We start from the raw sequence: 9,211 nt of genomic DNA on the forward strand, positions 1-9,211 counted from the left end.
TTAGTTTCTTCCTTTCTCCTTTACATCTCCTCTCATTCAAACCTCAATAACGAACAAATTATCTTATCTGGGACTCAAACTTATGTTTGTGGCATTTTGGGGGGTTTTTACTTCACCTTTTTAACTCACTAGCAGTGCTCCCATCCCTGGCTCTCCATTTTATCTAGTTCTTGTTCCACTAAATACAATAGTAATTTTTTAATTTGTCCCCCCATTTTCCTGTTTCCCTCTTATTCCTCTCATCATAACTCTTAGTCAACCAACACCTAAAAGCAAATCATTTTATTCTTGATCCAAATTTTTTCCTTATTTGCTTTTTCTGGGTCCATACCCCCTTCTTTTTGCCCCTTTATTACTTTTCCCCAATTTAAGCCCTCCATTACAGGCATTGTTTGTTATAATTCACAGTTCACCATAAGATTTTGTCAAGAAAGAGGGGAGAGGAGTTGAGAGGAAAAAAGGAGGAGGGGAATAATTTCCTTTTTTTTAATTTTAATTTAATTTTATTTACCTTTATTTCATTATTTTTTTTAAAAAAACAACTTTGATTTTTTATTTTTTAACTTTTTATTCTTTATTAAATCTCATTAATACTATCAACAAAACCACCCTCAGATGCCATTAAGGAAGAGAATATCAAATATCATGGATACAAAAGAAAGAGAAGTAACACAGCTAGATGAGGAAACATCTATGGAGAAAAAATTTAATATATTGGAAACCTTAGAGCTAAATGACAGAGAATTCAAGATAGAAATCCTAAAAATCCTCCGAGATATACAAGAAAACACAGAAAGGCAATTTAGGGAGATCAGAAAACAACTCAATGAACACAAAGAATATATTTCCAAGGAAATTGAAACTATAAAAACAAATCAAACAGAGATGAAAAACTCAATTCACGAGCTGAAAAACGAGGTAACAAGCTTAACTAATAGAACAGGCCAGATAGAAGAGAGGATTAGTGAAATAGAAGACAAGCAACTTGAGACACAACAGAGAGAAGAAAGAGACGCAAAAATTAAAAAAAAATGAGATAGCCCTACAAGAATTATCTGACTCCATCAAAAAGAATAACATAAGAATAATAGGTATATCAGAGGGAGAAGAGAGAGAAAATGGAATGGAGAACACACTCAAACAAATAATAGATGATAACTTCCCAAGCCTGTGGAAAGAACTAAAGCCTCAAATTCAAGAAGCAAAAAGAATGCTGAGTTTTCTTAACCCTAACAAACCTACTCCAAGGCACATCATAATGAAATTGGCACAAACCAATGGCAAAGAAAAAATTCTCAAGGCAGCCAGGGAAAAGAAGAATACAACATATAAAGGAAGGCCCATTAGATTATCATCAGATTTCTCAGCAGAAACTCTACAAGTTAGAAGAGAGTGGACCCCAATATTTAAAGTCCTGAAAGAGAGGAACTTTCAGCCACGAATACTATACCCATCAAAGCTATCCTTCAAATATGAAGGAGAAATAAAAACATTCACAGATACAGAAAAGATGAGGGAATTTATCATCAGAAAACCCCCACTCCAGGAATTACTAAAGGGGATTCTCCAATCAGATACAAAGAACAAAAAAAACACAACAAAGCCACAAGTAAAAGCTCCAAGAAGAACACAATAAAATCAAATTTAAACTGTGACAACAAAAAGAAAGGGGGGGAGAAGATAGAGATTAACAGTAGCAAAGGACGATGGAGTGCAAAAGTACTCACAAAATAGTGAGCTACAATGAACAGGGTAGGAACCCTTTTCATTATTTAAAGGTAACCACCATTGAAAAAACCACCACAGAAGCACATGAGATAAAAAAGATAGCAACAGAGGAAAGATGTATGGAATACAACCAAATAAAAACAAAAGATAGAAAAACGAAAGAGAAGGATCAAACAAGACACAAAACTAACAGAAAGCAATCTATAAAATGGCAGTAGGGAACTCACAAGTGTCAATAATTACACTAAATGTAAACGGATTAAACTCACCAATAAAAAGGCACAGAGTAGCAGAATGGATTACAAAAGAAAATCCAACTGTATGCTGCCTAGAGGAAACTCATCTAAATAACAAGGATAAAAACAAATTCAAAGTGAAAGGTTTGAAAACAATACTCCAAGCAAATAACATCCAAAAAAAAGCAAGCGTAGCAATACTCATATCTGATAATGCTGACTACAAGACAGCAAAAGTACTCAGAGACAAAAATGGCCATTTCATAATGGCTAAGGGGACACTGAATCAAGAAGACATAACAATTCTTAATATATATGCACCAAACCAAGAAGCACCAAAATATATAAGACAGCTACTTATTGACCTAAAAACAAAAACTGACAAAAATACAATCATACTTGGAGATCTCAATACACCGCTGATGGCTCTAGATCGGTTATCCAAACAGAGAATCAACAAAGATATAGTGGCCTTAAACAAAACACTAGAGCACCTGGATGTGATAGACATCTACAGGACATTTCATTCCAAAGTGACTGAGTATACTTTTTTCTCCAGTGTACATGGATCATTCTCAAGAATTGACCATATGTTGAGCCACAAAAACAACATCAGCAAATTCAGAAAAATCAAAATTGTACCAAGCTTATTTTCTGATCATAAAGCCTTGAAACTAGAATTCAACTGCAAAAAAGAGGAAAAAATCCCACAAAAATGTGGAAATTAAACAACATACTTTTAAAAAATGAATAGGTCAAAGAAGAAATAAGTGCAGAGATCAAAAGATATATTCAGACAAAGGAAAATGACAATACAACATATCAGAATCTATGGGATGCAGCAAAAGCAGTGATAAGAGGGAAATTCATATCACTTCAGGCCTATATGAACAAACAAGAGAGAGCCCAAGTGGACCACTTAACCTCACACCTTAAGGAACTGGAAAAAGAAAAACAAAGACAACCCAAAACCAGCCAAAGAAAGGAGATAATAAAAATCAGAGCAGAAATAAATGAAATAGAGAACAGAAAAACTATAGAAAAAATTAATAGAACAAGGAGCTGGTTCTTTGAAAAGATCAACAAAATTGACAAACCCTTGGCAAGACTTACCAAGGAAAAAAGAGAAAGAACTCATATAAACAAAATCCAAAATGAAAGAGGAGAAATCACCACGCGGACACCGTAGATATACAAAGAATTATTGTAGAATACTATGAAAAACTTTATGCCACTAAATTCTACAACCTAGAAGAAATGGATAAATTCCTAGAACAATACAACCTTCCTAGACTGAGTCAAGAAGAAACAGAAAGCCTAAACAGACCTATTAGTAGAGAAGAAATAGAAAAAACCATTAAAAACCTCCCCAAAAATAAAAGTCCAGGCCCTGATGGCTATACCAGCGAATTTTATCAAACATTCAAAGAAGACTTGGTTCCTATTCTACTCAAAGTCTTCCAAAAATTGAAGAAGAAGCAATACTTCCAAACACATTTTATGAGGCCAACATAACCCTCATACCAAAACCAGGCAAGGACTGCACAAAAAAAGAAAACTACAGACCAATATCTCTAATGAATACAGATGCTAAAATACTAAACAAAATACTAGCAAATCGAATACAACAACATATTAAAAAAATAATACATCATGATCAAGTGGGATTCATCCCAGAATCTCAAGGATGGTTCAACATACGTAAAACGGTTAACGTAATACACCATATCAACAAAACAAAGAACAAAAACTACATGATCTTATCAATAGACGCAGAAAAGGCTTTTGATAAAATACAACACAATTTTATGTTTAAGACTCTCAACAAAATGGGTATAGAAGGAAAATATCTCAACATGATAAAGGCCATATATGATAAACCATCAGCTAACATCGTATTAAATGGCACTAAACTGAAGGCTTTCCCCCTTAAAACAGGAACAAGACAGGGTTGTCCACTCTCTCCACTCTTATTTAATGTGCTACTAGAGGTTCTAGCCAGAGCAATCAGACAAGACAAAGAAATAAAAGGCATCCATATCGGAAAAGAAGAAGTAAAGGTATCACTTTTTGCAGATGATATGATCCTATACATCGAAAACCCCAAAGAATCCACAAAAAGACTACTAGAAACAATAAGCCAATACAGTAAGGTCGCAGGATACAAAATTAACATACAGAAGTCAATAGTCTTTCTATATGCCAACAATGAAACAATTGAGAACGAACTCAAAAGAATAATCCCCTTCACGATTGCAACAAAAAAAATAAAATACCTAGGAATAAACATAACAAAGACTGTAAAGGACTTATATAATGAAAACTATAAACCATTGTTAAGGGAAATCGAAAAAGATATAATGAGATGGAAGAATATACCTTGTTCTTGGTTAGGAAGAATAAATATAATCAAGATGGCCATATTACCCAAAGCAATATACAAATTTAATGCAATTCCCATCAAAATTCCTATGACATTTTTTAAAGAAATAGAGCAAAAAATCATCAGATTTATATGGAACTATAAAAAACCCCGAATAGCCAAAGCAATCCTAAAGAAAAAGAATGAAGCTGGGGGCATTACAATACCTGACTTCAAACTATATTATAGGGCCACGACAATCAAAACAGCATGGTATTGGCAGAAAAATAGACACTCAGACCAATGGAACAGAATAGAAAGTCCAGAAATAAAACCACATATATATAGTCAAATAATTTTTGATAAAGGGGCCAACAACACATAATGGAGAAAAGAAAGCCTCTTTAATAAATGGTGCTGGGAAAACTGGAAAGCCACATGCAAAAGAATGAAACTGGACTACAGTTTGTCCCCCTGTACTAAAATTAACTCAAAATGGATCAAAGATCTAAACATAAGACCTGAAACAATTAAGTACATAGAAGAAGACATAGGTACTCAACTAATGGACCTGGGTTTTAAAGAGCATTTTATGAATTTGACTCCACAGGCAAGAGAAGTGAAGGCAAAAATTAATGAATGGGACTACATCAGACTAAGAAGTTTTTGCTCAGCAAGAGAAACTGATAACAAAATAAACAGAAAGCCAACTAAATGGGAAATGCTATTTTCAAACAACAGCTCAGATAAGGGCCTAATATCCAAAATATACAAAGAACTCATAAAACTCAACAACAAACAAACAAACAATCCAATAAAAAAAATGGGAAGAGGACATGAACAGACACTTCTCCCAGGAAGAAATACAAATAGCCAACAGATATATGAGAAGATGCTCATCCTCTTTAGCTATTGGAGAAATGCAAATCAAAACTGCAATGAGATACCACCTCACACCTGTTAGATTAGCTATTATTAACAAGACAGGTAATAGCAAATGTTGGAGAGGCTGTGGAGAAAAAGGAACCCTCATCCACTGTTGGTGGGAATGTAAAGTAGTACAACCATTATGGAAGAAAGTATGGTGGTTCCTCAAAAAACTGAAAATAGAACTACCTTATGACCCAGCAATCAATCCCTCTACTGGGTATATACCCCCCAAAACTCAGAAACATTGATACGTAAAGACACATGCAGCCCCATGTTCATTGCAGCATTGTTCACAGTGGCCAGGACATGGAAACAACCAAAAAGCCCGTCAGTAGATGACTGGAAAAGAAGATGTGGCACATATACACTATGGAATACTACTCAGCCATAAGAAATGATGACATCGGATCATTTACAGCAAAATGATGGGATCTTGATAACATGATATGAAGCGAAATAAGTAAATCAGAAAAAACCAGGAACTGCATTATTTATTCCATACGTAGGTGGGACATAAAAGTGAGACTAAGAGACATTGATAAGAGTGTGGTGGTTTCGGGGGAGGGGGGAGAGGGAGAGGGAAAGGGGGAGGGGGAGGGGCACAAAGAAAACTAGATAGAAGGTTACAGAGGACAATCTGACTTTGGGTGATGGGTATGCAACATAATTGAACAACAAGATAACCTGGACTTGTTATCTTTTAATATATGTATCCTGATTTATTGATGTTGCCCCATTAAAAAAATAAAATTATTAAAAAAAAAAAGATAGAGTGATAGGAACATCTTTTGTCATAATATTTGGTTTTTGTTGTATGGTGGACATAGTGAATGATACACTGTAGATGCTCTGGGTTCTGTTATTTTCCTCTAAAGAGTGTCAAATGTGTTCTAGCAAGAAGTTAAATTACTGGAACCTCACCCTAACTTTGTAGGGCATAGTTTGAGATTTTGGATGGATTTCTTTTGGCATTGTCCCTAATTCTGGGGTATATCTCTTAATTTTAGAATATAGTCTTTGCTCGTTAAGTGTGGTCCTTCTGGGGTTTCAGTGAACAGTCCAAAGTGTTTATCAAGTCCTCTAAAATGGCAGGATTTAGACCCCAAATTCCCCAGCAGCTGGCAAGTCACTGCTCAAATGTCTGAAGGAAAAGGAAAACAGCTACTGTTTTCTTTTGGGTTGTTTAGATTCTCACTGCATGTGTGTTCACTCAGGAGGTGGCCAAGGATCTGAGGTCAGTGTGGATGCAGTTGGAATGCCTCCCCCCCCCTCCCAGGGTTTTCCCTCAGGGAGCGCCCTTATCCGTTTACATAATGCCACTGCTCAGGTCCCTGCCACGATTCAATCTTTTGTAATATTTGGGTTATTCTACCCCACTGGATCCACTCAGTGCTTGACATTCATAGAGTAGGTGCAAAAGGGAACAAATGAATTGTTAAATTACAGGATTGCTGGGCTAGCGGCAGGATTGCCTAACAAACACAAAGCAGAAGTGCCTCGTGGTGGCAGAGCAGGGCCTCTGAGTCTGGACTGTCCGACTTCGCCGCCTTGGGGAGGACACAGTGGGGCGCGGGGTGGAGGGGGTGCAACGCGCGGGAGCGCGTCAGAACTAACCGTGCCCAGGCCAGCCCTGAGTCAGACCAGTCCGACGACTACGCCCCCGGCTGCCCTCCCCGCCCCCCGCCCCGCCCCGTCTCACGTCTTGCCTTCCCCTCCCTACCCCGCCCCAGGCCACCTCCGGCACCGCGCCCGGGAAGCTGTCCCTCCCGCGAGTGCACCGCGGAGCTGGACGGCCCGGCCCTCGCGGCCGCCGCCCGCAGCCCTCGCTGCCTCCGTACCTGGGCACCTGGGCACCTGGCCATGGGGCGCCCGGGCCGGTGGCCGGCCGGAGCAGGAGCCAGGCGGGAGATGGGTAAGGGCCGTGGGGAGGCCAAGCTGGGGGTCCCACCGCCCCCGAAGGGGTCTGTGTGCCCTGTGCGTAGCGCCAGGCGGGGAGCATCTGGTCCGGGCTGGGCCGGGACGCTGAAGGAGGGCACGAGGGCGGGAGCCGGGAAGAGCCGGAAGAGGCTGCAGGAATGTCGAGAGTGAGTTGGGTCCTTCAGAATCTGACCTGGTTGCGTGGCAGGGACAGGGACAGCAAGGGACGCTCGCTGTGCCCCGCTGGGAAGGTCCGCGAGCCTGGGTGTGGTGGCTCCACCGGCTCCTCCTGCTGGGCTAGGTGAATCGGGCTGAGCAGAAGCAGTCGCTAAGGCCATTCAATGTTGGATAGAACTGGATGGCCCGGAGGACTTTCCTCCGGCTCCCATGCCCCTATTACCTCCACTGTGCTGTCTGTCTAGTGCCGCAGTGGCCCTGGCGGCCATAACCAACCCTCTGAGGGCCCCAGCATGGTAGAGGCCTGTCCCTACAGTCAGCCCCCAGGGAGAGCTGGATGGAGGAGAACCCAGCTTTCCCTTCTGGGCGTGTCTGGCCAGAGGCATTGGACAGATTCCTGGGAAGGTAAACAGTGCCTGCTCATCTGACAAACTCACTTCCCCTCTGGGGTTCTTTTCTGGCCCAGAACTGAGTCTAGCTGGTCCTTTCAGGAGGACCATGGGCAGCAGTTTGAGTCCCATACTGTTTCTCCAGGCTACAAGATGGATTTTGCTGCTCTGGTCAGTTAGCTTAAGGAGACCTCTGGGCCAATGACCAGGTCAGGAGGCCAGCATCAAAGTGAAAACCTGAACTGCCCTTCAACCTTACTAATCTGGCCCTAACCCCTGGCTCAGAGTTGATTGAATATAATTAGCAACTAATTGGGTATCTGTCTGTTAAACCCTCTACATAAGAACCACCCAGACCAAGTGTAGACAGTGGATAGTGTTGATTCATTCTTTTCTTCCAAACTTGGCATTTCTTCTTTGTGGAGGGTATGAAGAACTCCCTCATTCATTCAACAAATATTGACCAAGAATCTGCAGATTACCCATTATTTCAGAGTGGTAAGTGCTGTAAAAACAAAACAAGGTGGAGGTAGGCATGGCAGTGGGGCAGGTAGGAGAAATTGACCCTCAGCTGGGAAAGGCAGCGGGCAGACATCTGAGTGACGTGGGAAGATGGCACCATTTCAGGCCCAAAGATCGAGACAGAGGGTAGTATGCCTCATTACTGTGAGCAGGACGTAGGAGCTTCTTGTAAGGATGAGTGAGCAGTAGAGGGTGGAAGAGTGGGGGGTTGCCCCTCTCTGAGTCCTAAGAGTACATTTCCTGTTGGGAGGCTTAGGCAGAGATTCAAGCTTCCCCAGAAAACATACTCTGTGTCTCCTCTCTGATTTGTTCGTTCATTCAACAAGCACCATGGGAGACCCATTTGTTCTAGACACTATTTCAGGTGTTAAGGATACAGCAATGAATGGGATGATCCTTTCCCTCACAGAGCTTATTTTCTGGTGGGGAGAAATGATAATAAATAAGAACAGCAATTTTAATGTCAAGTCAGGTGAATGTTATGAAGAGCAGAATGGCTTAAAGTTGATGGGGCTGCTGTGTTTAGTAGAGACGTCAGGACAGGCAGTGTGTAGGGGATGAAATTTGGAGACATGGAGGTAGATAAGGCATGACTGTGACTGGGGGAAGAATCTTCCGGGCAGAGGGACTAGCACATGCAGAGGCCCCTGAGGTGTGAGCCTGCTGGTCTAGCTGACTGTGCTGGAGAACCAGGAAAAAGGCCAGTAGGCCTCGGAGCCTTTCCTTAGGGGAAGGGAGGGTCAGCCTGATGACTAGAGGTACCCAAGAAAGCAGATGTTGTTCCCAAGCAAACTCAGGGTCAGCTAGGTTGTTTACCCCAGCAGCAGACAGGCAAGTCACCATGTGTGTCTGGCCGGAGATGGATCACTTGCTTTTCCCACACCCAGCTTTCACCCAAACACCATGGACCACACAGAGAAAGCTAAACTGGGGGCAGTCTTCATTTTTCA

The sequence above is a fragment of the Saccopteryx bilineata genome, chromosome 3 (assembly GCF_036850765.1).
Source record: "Saccopteryx bilineata isolate mSacBil1 chromosome 3, mSacBil1_pri_phased_curated, whole genome shotgun sequence".
Classification (NCBI taxonomy): Eukaryota; Metazoa; Chordata; class Mammalia; order Chiroptera; family Emballonuridae; genus Saccopteryx; species Saccopteryx bilineata.